Source organism: Misgurnus anguillicaudatus, chromosome 19 (genome assembly GCF_027580225.2).
Source record: "Misgurnus anguillicaudatus chromosome 19, ASM2758022v2, whole genome shotgun sequence".
Taxonomy (NCBI): Eukaryota; Metazoa; Chordata; class Actinopteri; order Cypriniformes; family Cobitidae; genus Misgurnus; species Misgurnus anguillicaudatus.
The window spans coordinates 43395262-43407702 of NC_073355.2; the positions used below are offsets into that span (position 1 = coordinate 43395262).

The 12441-nt window shown below is 38.4% G+C and overlaps 1 protein-coding gene across 1 annotated transcript in view; it reads right to left on the reverse strand.

The window, feature by feature from the left end:
- LOC129425993 (E3 ubiquitin-protein ligase TRIM39-like) overlaps positions 1-12441 on the reverse strand; it is a 315525-nt gene that overhangs the window by 118784 nt on the left and 184300 nt on the right. The gene's annotated exons all lie outside the window — the stretch shown is intronic.

Genomic DNA, 12441 nt, shown 5'->3' on the forward strand with positions numbered 1-12441 from the left:
ACCTTTAACGGTCTTCAGACAGATCTTAAACACAAAGCACGGGGCCATTTAAAAACGAGTCGAATTTTGGTCTTGGATGTTAGACCCGCATTTTACTCTTGTCTATTGAGTCCCGACCTGCATCTACAACACAAATGACACGCGAATAGTCTATTATTACACCCGTTACATCAAATCCCGCGGGTACCCCGACCCTGCTGTTTCGTCTGAAAACAGATAAAACAGTCTCACCGTCTGCCTCAAGTTTCTATTACCAACGTTCTTCTCTTCCACGGGAATAATGTAAGTTTCCTTACAAACAGATTCGACTATTAATGTCTTGTAGTCGCATATAAGTAGTATTCAGTATTTAGCCTTTTGTTTTTGGACAAATATCATATCATTTAATCTGAAACTTTGTGAGTGTTGATCTAAAGCACAGAAGATTGATTGACAGCTGAGCGGTCAGCAGCGCGCTACTGCACTTATAGTTTATATTCTGAATAACTAATGACCAGATAAGTTGATAATATGACTGAGTACAGTGATTCCAAATGAATGTCCAAAAAACTCGTAATATGTTAAATCGAAAGTTTAATAATGTCTTTTCTCGCAGCCCTGCGCTGCGTCCGCGTTGAACATCAAATGCGTGATGACCTTGCACCTTAAATTACCCTAAATTTATAGTCATAAAGATAAAAGTAAAACAATATTCGAAACTTCAAATTATGTATTTTTATTTGTGTAAACTCACAATAAGGAGAAAACTTTGTGCTTACTTAAAATCATTAAAAACATGACGTGCTTTCTGCTGCTTTGGTCAGCGCGTCACAAAAAAAACAGAAACTCTTTTTTACTTTTTTATTCGTTTTGTCAATTTAATTATTATTTAAGTGTAACATATTTCGTATAGGCTTATTTATTTTATTATTATTTCTCAAAACAGAGACGTATAGCCTAATCATCCTCTGTTGATTTAAATCTATTTGTTCATTAAACTAAACCCATGGAAGAAAGTATGATACTTTAGGAGATTTATTTATAAATGAGTTAACAACGCGAATCCAGAAAGGAATTTATTTCTAAGACAGCCAGTCTGGCAGAGCGGACATTTATGTAGCTTTTTTGCGAGCTGCCGCCGTGGGTTTTGTCTAGAAGGGATACAGCAAATGCCGAAAAGTTAATGATTAGATTTGGAGGTAGGATTATTAGGATGAAAACAGCGGCTCTGGCTTAATGAGATACAAATACATCCTACAATCGTGTGAAATTTTGTGTTTAGAGTTGGGTTTGGTTGAAGGATTAGATTAAAACAGTGGTCATCCAGCGAGATTTCGTTTGCTGTATCCCTTCTATCCACAACCGCAGGCGTGGCGGGGATGTTTTAGGCATGGCGGGCCGCCACGGTTGAATGTATATAGCGGAAACACTGTGATCTCACTGAAGCGATTTTCACCCGTGTAGGTTCTTTCTCTCAGCCATTCAGGCAATGTTTTTCTATAGTGTGTGTGTGTGTGTGTGTGTGTGTGTGTGTGTGTGTGTGTGTGTGTGTGTGTGCGTGCGTGCGTGCGTGCGTGCGTGCGTGCGTACATCTGTGTGTTGGGAGGCTGGGAGAAACATAACTGATGATGATTGATGTGTGTGTGTTAGAGGGGGTGGGACAACCACATAGCTGATGATGATTGGCTTAATTTCCATCATTAGCCAACCTGAGGCAGAGTTCACACACAAGCACGCACAGTCCCAGCAGTGTAAAAAAATGCTGAGCAGTGTTGCCAACTTGGTGACTTTGTCGCTAGATTTAGAAACTTTTAGATCCCTTTAGCGACTTTATTTCAAAAAAGCAACTAGGACAAATCCAGCAAACTTTTCTGGCATGGTTGGAGACTTTTGGAGACTGATGTGAAAACACATATGGTTCTCTCTTCTCAACAGAATGTTTGTGTAACGTGCAACTTGTGCCCAGAAAGAAAGAGTCTCTTCACATCTGTGGCAAGAAAATTCTGATGTAATGAAGCACCTCACATCGTTACATGCTCCCACACTATTACTGGTTTCTCTTTGGTGTCCATTTAATTCATTTAACAGATTTAATATTGGGGGCTTTGAAGTTATTTAAAATATATTTTTTTTAAGTTACGTGATAATTACTTTCCCTGGTAATTAGTTACTTTTATAATGATGTGACGCAGTTACTAACTCAGTTACTATTTGTGAGAAGTAATTAGTAACTACAACTAACTACAAGTAACGTTACCTACACTGGACATAAAACAAGACTTTTTGCAGGATTCTGACATTCAAATAGGTTTTGCACCATATTTACTGCAGCAATTGTAGAAAAAACGTGAGCGAAAGAAATCTACAAGTTTGCAACTCTTCGTCTACGACTTCAAATTTACTGATACACCTGTGTGGATAATCTCTACAACTACAAATTACACTGCCACGGGTGTGCAGGTGTTTTGGACCAAAAATACCTTCATACTTTTCGACGCATATGCGGCAGGCACATATTTTGAAATGACGCATAATGCACATGGTTCACATGATGCAACAAACACATATTTTGACATGATAAGCCACACACAACACACCGAACACATATTTTAGATTTGTGTCATCGGCCGCCACTGTTTGTACGTATTTCTATTCATAGTTTATGATGAAATATTCATGACTTTCAGAGAATTACACAATATTAAAGACTACACTTTAAAACTTTAAAATGAATAATTTTTTGTTATTTAACCATTTTGCAATATTTAATTTGTTTCCTATGACACACAAATAACAATAATTACACCAAAACACAAAAGATGTTAATTTTATTCATTCGCTGTAATCCACATCTTTAAATTGTATACGATTGCAAGGAACAGTAATTCAGCAATTTATTCAGCGATCTTGATGCCAATTCTCATCAGTGACATCAAATATCCCATTTCTTATAAATTCAAGTAAATGGCCTCAAGAAGCTTTACGACACATTGCTTTATAGCAGTGATATCAAACGCTCATTGGATCTTGTGTACTACATCACAGATTTGCGACATCTGGACATTGCCACCTTTTACTCGAGGTACTTTTGAAATTTGAAATGTGCGCCTTGACAGAGAGAAGCTGAAATAACATCTTTGTGGATTAATAACTTTTATACTTCTCTGTACTTCATAAACTTTAGAGAGGACCGTGGCTGCAGCACGGGGCATATATTAAATGGTTAAAGGGAAATTATACAGCTATTGTTATGGTATGAGAGATTTGTAAATGTTTCACATTTGTAGCTATAAAAACATCAACCCTGTGTGCTTCAGCATCTATTAAACAAACAAAAACTTATTTTTTCAAGTTACGTATTAACAGTGAGACCAGGCTGCACATACACATACAGAGCTATATGATAAATGAGCAAACAATTTAAAGGTTTGCTTGCTAAACCCAAAAGCGCATATTCATGTAATGAAATCTTTCTACTACCTCCTCAGAAAAATATAGTCTTTTCTTATCTTCCTGTAATGCAAACATGTTTTTCACAATGGAAATATACAGTGATTCCAATCTTCATCATCATTTGTAATAGTATTAAACTTTAACACTAATGTTAAACAGGCTCAGTTAATTCATCATTCTTACCTTCAGCTCAAAATTAGGTTTGTTCAGAATCATCTAAAGTATCTCAATAAATTCGGTTCATGAGAGTTTGACAGATGATTGAACAAAAACTTTCACTTATGATCTTATACACCTGAAGTGTTTACGTGGCTCCACCCATCATTCTGCACATTTTTTTATGTCTGCAGTCATGAATCCTCATGAAAGAATCTTATTCTTCTTTATTCATCACCTCTTTCTCATACTCTTTCTTTTCATTCACCACATTTTTCTCATACTTATCCTCTACATCCACCACCTCTTATTCATACACTTCCTCTTCATCCACCACATCTTCCTCATACTCTTCCTCTTCATCCACCACCTCTTATTCATACTCTTCTTTTTTATCCACCACATTTTCTCACACTCCTCATCCATCACATCTTCCTCATACTCTTCCTCAGGGGTGTCAAACTCAATTTCATCCCGGGCCACATCAGCATTATGGTTGCTCTTAAAGGGCCGGTCGAATTTGTAAGACTATGAATGTATAAACAAATTTATTACATTGCATAATTAATAGAATGCAGGATTACTGCTGGTTTTGTTATTAACTAAATTAATACATACTGTATCTTTAAAAGTAGAACCTGAGGACAAATAATAAAAAGGTGTATTTAAGTATGCAACTATTTTACAGATTATCTTAAAAATAAATGTGTTAACAAAACACATGTTGTATATGAGCACATACTCTCTGGTTTCTCTTTTATCCTTCTTTGTGTAGATAATAAAATGAGAAGCATTTTAGATACCAATAAAGAGTTTTACAACCTCCACCACATTATAAATAGGTCATAAATTTATACGACACAAATACCTGTCACTCTCGCTGTTATCATTTCTTGCCCTCTTTGCAAAAAAAGCTGTAATTATTTGGCTTTGAGTGACTGATTGACAGACATCTCATGATTTCAGTGTTGTACTAATCAGTAGTTTCAATCGTTAATTAAAATTAAAATGAGTCGTTCATGAATCAGATATTAGCGGAAATAGATGCGTTGTGTTCTAATCCCAGCTGGACATCGCGAAACATTTCTGTAAACAAGACGGAAAACATTTCCTATCTGGATAGGATTTGGTCTTCCGACCTTTTACCATCCTGTATCTGTTTTGACAATAGACTGTAAAAAAAGATGGACGATTTCTGAAGATCGTTTTTGAAGCTTAAAGTAGGCGGTGCCTGATGTCGGAATTTACTGCCTTTTGGAGCTAGCCTCTAGCGGCCAGTCGATGAACCGCAGTTTAAAACACATCCGTATTGAGTTGACTCAAAAGCACAATCTTATGTTGTGTTTACTTGACAATAACTGTGTTTAACTTTTGCGGATTGTGTTTAGTGTTTTGCAAAAGACATGCATGAGTTTTGTAAATATCTAAACTTGAAAATACATTTTGGCTCAAAAATTACAAAAACAAACTTTATTCAGAATTGTCTTCTCTTCCGGGTCTGTTGCAAATGCACGTGCACAGTGACTCTGTTGATATACAACGCTGCTGACGATTTTTTTTCTTCAAACTTACAGTGTCCCTCAGACTGTAAACGAAGCTCGAGCGCAAAAAAAGCTTGGGCGCAGCAGATAACACGTCAGCAGCATAGTACATCAGCAGCGTCACTATAGTATCGTGCACGCGGTTCACAACAGACCTGGAAGAGAAGACAATGCTGAATAAAGTCATATTTTTTGTTATTTTTGGACCAAAATGTATTTTCGATGCTTCAACATATTCTAACTAACCCACTGATGTCACCTGGACTACTTTGATGATGTTTTTATTACCTTTCTGGACACGGACAGTATACGTTCATACATGTTCAATGAAGGGTCAGCAAGCTATCAGACTAAATCTAAAACAGAGATGAATGGAGGTCTTACAGGTTTGGAATGACAAGAGGGTGAATCATTAATGACATTATTTTCATTTTTGGGTGAACTATCCCTTTATCAATAAAGTATTTTAGTATAGTGATTATATGACCACAGTTCTTTGATATGTAAAAAAGCAAAAATGGTTTGGACACTTTTAGATCATGCGCTAGATTGTTAAAATAGGGCCCACAATCTTGTAAATGCTCTGTTTCTGATTAAATGGTTAAATGTTTTTGCTCAGTGATTGACTGACAGGTAAGTGGGTGGCGGTCCTTTACTGCCTCACTCATCAGGACAAATTTATATTTTCAGCAGCAATTAAGTACTATAGAGCCCTTCTCAGTATGTTAAATATAAAACAATTTTATCATATTTACACCTGAGATTGGGGAACCTGACACACCTGAATCTTTACCCCAGTGCAGGTGTAAATGGTCTTAGTTATTCAGGTCACAAATATGTTCATTATTCAGCGCATTCAATGTAACTTATTATCTTTAACACGTGTGAAGTTATTTTATAAGTTCCTTGGAAACATTATTGTGTCTGATAACTCATCAGTCAGGTTTGTCTGGTTCTGTGTTAAGACTCAAATGTGATTTGTTGACATCCATCATAAGCAGATTTAGTTTTTGGCCCTTGAGGTTCATTCCACAATAGATTCAGAGAACAGATGATAAAGAACCAAAAGCAGAATTAAAACACAGATCGACACCGCTGTGCTGTAATCATAATTTTATTTTAGACAAGAGAAAAACTGCTGCAAAGAAACTCAACAACATACAGACATCATGTTTTCCAACCGTCACACATACATCAGCATCAAATTCCTTTAGAAACAATCTCATTATAGTGCATAACCAAAAAGAGAAAATATAAAACACACAGCCTTTAGTTTCATGAGTTCCCTTTCAGTCGGTCACTACGACGTCACGTTGTGACCGACGAATTGGAATCTACTTTTAAAAACGCCAATGAACTTGGCATGCAGGTATTTGCATCCGGCGCCGCACCGCCATGCGAGTATTTAACAAGAGGCAGGTGCGAATATCAAATCACTATTTTTCGCTTCGAAAGCCGGCAGATCATCTGCTATTGAGAAGCTCTCTCTCTGCTCGTTGGATACGCTGCATGCTGGGGTTGTTGGAGAAAGAGCACTTCAGCGGAGGCGCGCAGACTTCCACCTATTTACCTTCCGTTTTAAACTTGAGTCTGAGTGTGCACGTTGCAATCCCCTGTGTGCTTCATCAACTCAGCACAGCATTAAAGAGTGATTTCCTTAAAAGAGCAGCACGAGTTGAATTTGTGTCTTTTAAAGACAGCCATTCTCTCGTGTCACAGCGAGTGCGTCTTTTTAAAGATGTAATTTTGTCCGTGTAATTCTGGATGTGGCAGATGTATGGTTCACCGATATGGCCACGATTGTTGTCTCTCGTGTCTGAGGGTTCATGGAGGGTTAGTGTTCCGCACGCGTGAACATGACCCTCTTAGATTTGTGGAGAAGGGTTTCGTGCATCCGGGAACATCACCCCCCCCCCTCTGTGGTGGAGCCCAGTTAAAGGTGCGGTGGCAAAACTCCAGAAAGAAGATCTCCATATAACAGTGGTGAATCAGTCTGCTGGTTTGTCGAGTGGCTCTCAGCACCCTGATCCATAGCCAGAGGTCCTGTTGAAAACTGGTGGCGCGTGTTCTACGACGCTTTCATTCTCTATCAGTCCTCACGAGGATTCTGTGTCTGTTGCAGCGTCGGAGAGGGGGCCGTCTATTTTGGATGCCGACTCGGATCCGCTCCCTCCTGCTGGTAGGGATTCGGAGCCCATGTTCGACTCCAAGATGCCGGCCATGTTCGCTTGGACTGCGCAGACGGTCGACTGGAGTGAAGAGCTCTTCTCCCACCGATCCATCTCACGTCAATGATTGGTTTTGGGGACCGCAAAGACAGCTCCCACCTGTACCTCTCTTTCCCAAGGTTCATGATTGTTGATGCGGTCGTGGAAAACCATTTTTCCTCCCGGAACCTACCGTTTAGCCATCTCCTCTGACCTCTCTTGACGGTGGAGCTGCTAAAGGGTTACGTTGGCATCCCAAGGGACCAGCCACCCTTCCATCATGGGCCACGAGTCTTGTGGGGAGGCAGCTTCTGCCCTGCACACCATAGCATTTCTGCAGGTTCACCAGGCTAAGGCACGGAGGGACCTGCACAAGAGAGGTCGCGATTCGGCTGTCTTTCAGACACTGTGACCTGGCGCCACGTGCAACCAAGGTCACCACACAAGCTGTTGGACGTGCGATGTCCACGCTTGGTGGTCCAGGAATGTCATCTTTTGCTGTGTCTTGCGGGCATGAAGGAGGTCGACAAGGATCGTCTTTTGAATGCTCCGGTTTCCTAGACCAGCCATTTCGGCTATGTGGTCGAGAGCCTCATACAAAGTTCTCGGCCGCCCAAAAGCTGACCATCATGCCACGTCGGAGCCCAGCCCTTTCCACTATTTCGCCGCCTCAACCTGCCCGGCTCCCCCCAAATTTGTGAGCTTCACTATGGTGATAGCCCCCAACGCGCACGTACTACGTGCAGAGATTGCTGTCCTAGTGGTGAAGGACGCGATTGAGCCGCTCCATTCAGCCAAGATGAGGTCAGGGTTTTACAGCCCTTACTTCATTGTACCCAAGAAAGCGGCGAGTTCATGTCTCCATACTTCCCCGGCCGACACAGACCGTTTCTTTGCTTAGCGTTGGAGGGGCAGGTATCAGTACAAAGTCTTAGCATTCAGACTTTCTCTCTCTCTCCGTGTCTTCACGGGAGCTTTAAAACCCCTGAGAGAGAGCGTTTTTGGGTGAACTATCCCTTTATCAATAAAGTATTTTAGTATAGTGATTATATGACCACAGTTCTTTGATATGTAAAAAAGCAAAAATGGTTTGGACACACCCTTTTAGACCATGCGCTTAGATCGTTAAAATAGGGCCCACAATCTTGTAAATGCTCTGTTTCTGATTAAATGGTTAAATGTTTTTGCTCAGTGATTGACTGACAGGTAAGTGGGTGGTGGTCCTTTACTGCCTCACTCATCAGGACAAATTTATATTTTCAGCAGCAATGAAGTACTATAGAGCCTTTCTCAGATGTGATTTTTGTGATTTAAATATAAAACAGTTTTATCATATTTACACCTGAGATTGGGTAACCTGACACACCTGAATCTTTACACCAATGCAGGTGTAAAGGTGGTCTTAGTTATTCAGGTCACAAATATGTTTATTATTCAGAGCATTCAATGTAACTTATTATCTTTAACCCGTGTGAAATTATTTTCTAAGTTCTTTGGAAACATTATTGTGTCTGATAACTCATCAGTCAGGTTTGTCTGGTTCTGTGTTAAGACTCAAACGTGATTTGTCGACATCCAACATTAAGCAGATTTAGTTTTTTGGCCCTTGAGGTTCATTCCACAAATTAGACTCAGAGAACAGATGATAAAGAACCAAAAGCAGAATTAAAACACAGATCGACACCGCTGTTGTCATGGTTCTGTCATCTTGTCCTTTGTTTAATCTAGTCTTGTGGCAGAATCATGACAGACCCATGTTTTGTGTGGGTTCACGTGGTCTTAGTATTGGTTTACTAGACCACGCGTTCCCTGTGTCTTGTCTCTTTTCCCGCTCCCTTGTCATCCTCCTCATTATTGTTTGATTTATATCACCTGTTCCCCTCTTGATTTGTTACCCTATTTAATCCTCTTGTATTCATTGTCCTGTGCTTGTGCATTGTATCCATACCTGTGAGTACGCTGTCATCGTAGGCCTGTTTAGTGTTCACTTACTGTGTTAGTATCTTGTTTATATTGTTTTGCCCCCTCGTGGGTTTTATTTTCTGTTTTTGTCATAATAAAAGTCTTTAGTGTTCATCATATCTGTCTGCACTTGGGTTCATCTTTCATCCACATAACAGCTGTGCTGTAATCATAATTTTTATTTGGACAAGAGAAAACTGCTGCAAAAAACTCACAACATACAGACATCATGTTTTCCAACCATCACACATACATCAGCATTACATTCCTTAAAAAACAATCCCATTAAAATGCATTAAGAAAAATTTAAAAAAAACACAGCCTTTAGTTACATGAGTTACTCAGGGTATGCAACAACGTAACTTTTCCATATGACCACAACGGAGCTCGCCCTGTTTGCAATTACACAGAATAAGAGTATTCATTGGTGTATTTCATGTATTTTTATAGGATTTTTATCCCCAAATTTTACATTCCTGACATATGGCTTCTGCTATTGATTTCCTTCTTTTCGTGTGTTTTTTGGCGGTCTGTAAAACGATAGCTCCGAATTCTTGTTAATCTGTTAGTACAGTCTATCGCACAACAGCTTTTTCCAATTTAGACGTGTTTTCTCCGATTTCACCCTCTACACAAATTCTGCCGCTCTGCCAATCAGTGGGCGTAACCACAGTCATTTTTGCAGTCAAGGTGACATCACGTGCATACCCTCTATATGCGCAACTTACTTCCGCATTGCTGTTAAACATAGTAGATCGCTTCTGGTTCTACTCTACACTGACATGGTGCTGTTTTCATACATTCAGATATTAGAATAAAAAAGAACATAACACAAATGATAATACTAAGAATAACAATAACAAGCTACGATAGCACATGGCAACCGAAAACGATCGACAGTTTTTTTGGTCACGTGACGTTTGACATATACTGATTGTGGTTTTATTGTTCAAAAGATAAAAAAGCAATAGTGAATGTGGAACAGTGGGCACTTGAGTGAGGTTGTAAATTTTGTATTTCAAAAACTTGCTGTCCGTTTATCACTGGGAAGAAAATAGACCCAAATGTGCAGGTATATTTGAAGAGTTTAGTTGCAAAACGAGATAAATCCATTTTTTAAAATTTTTGTCAAAAAATGTTTATTATTATGTTATCATGTTATTATTTTGTTTTATGGTGCTACTTAGCTGTATTTTTTAAGTTATGAAGGTTTAAATCAAAACAAACCAACTGCAGCTGCATTGAAATGAATTGGAATGCACAACCAAAAAACACGATTTCTGAACAATTAAAGTCGCCATGAAACGAAAGTAGCGATTGCCTTATTTTCCCCCTTGGTGACGTATATCCGAATGAAAAAGCTTTTGAGATGAAATAAGGCAGGGCTGGATTTGAATTTGTCCATCGAGATCTGATTGGATCGTTTGAAGTTGGGTCGTGTTGCTAATTGCTAATCGCTGCGATCTTCTCCCAGACCCCGCCCACCTGCCATACTTTTGACCGGAAGTGAAGAGAGATCGTTTTGAGGAGGGAAGGAGATTTGCATTTTTGATTAAAGATTATGAGCACACACAAATTTAAAAAAAAGTAATGATGCTCTCAGATAAGCCATTTGTTAATAATCCCACAATATTAAAAATATATATATAGTTTTTCATTTCAGTTTCATTGCGACTTTAACAAAACGGTGGTTATCTCGTTTTGCAACGAAACTCTTCATTTATATAGACATCTACTGGATTTTTTATATATTTAGGCCTATGGATGGACTGCAAATAAATATGGAAAGTCATATAGAACATTGAAAAGAAGTATAACCAGGTTCTTAGCTTAATGAGATATGCAGTTGGGCAGGAGTGGGGAGTAGATAGACAAGCATTGATGGGAGTTTATTATGCTCTGCTTCATTCCATATTAGACTATGGGTGTATTGTATATGAGTCAGCATCTCAATCATAACTAAAGAGACTGGATGTCATACAATCTAGAGCTTTAAGATGCATTTTAGGAGCTGCTAAAACTACACAAATAGCTGCCATGCGAGTTGAGTTGTCTGAAATGCCTTTTACATTTATGGCCTCAAACAATTATCAATGGCATATTGGATTAATTAAATGTCATAATAAAGATCATTTAGCTAGAAAAATTCTAGAAGAAAGTTAGGAAACTAGACAGATAAAGGGATCAGGTTTTGCATGGAAAGCTAATATGGGCAAAAGAAATTAACCTGGATAAAAGAAAGTATGGACCAACTATCACAATATCAACAATTCTGCTTTGTTTTTTAGTGAACCACAAATAGACCTTACGATACATGAAAAAATGCAAAAGGGAGAAAGTGGAGGGGATATAAAATCAATGACAATAAAACATATCAAAACTGTTCATTATTAATTTATTCATATTTATACTAATGGGTCAAAAAACTCAGGGGTCACTGGTGCAACCTTTAGAGTTTAAGTATGGAAACAAAGGGAGATAATGCAACGTCAGTATACACTGCAGAGCTAGCGGCTACACAAATGACTCTTCAATGGATTGAGGATCTGTAAAGGAGGTTTTAATATGTTCAGATTCAAAAATGTTCAATCATGCAGAAATTATATATTGACAGCAATGAGATGGTAGATCAAATGGTTAAAGAAGCATTTCAACTAAATATCAATGTAACAGTAAGTTTGGTAGGGGGGAGGAAAATCACTTTTTAAACAAGATTGCAATGATAAGTGACAGATATCTTGGGACTAATGCATGAAAGGAAGACATTTTTATAGGATACAAAGTAAATTAAAGCAAAATAATAGCAATGATAATCTAAGTAGGAAGAAATATACTATATTTACGGTAAACACAATACAGGTGTCAGAAAATTGAAACAGTGGAGCATGTTTTAATGACATGAGGTATCAGCAGGAAGAATATCATAGAGAAGTACAAGACATACTGTAGGTATTACAGAATTCACAATGCGTAATATTTGAAATGAAGGGACAAAACTGGTATGCTAATAATAGCAATAATGAGTTTCTTAAAAAAACACCGCGTTAATTAATATAATTTAACCAGTATCATGCAGATTATTATTGTCTCACTCCAGTACAGTAGTTGGCGGTGTGCACCTTTTTAGTTGGTTTGGGCCGCCA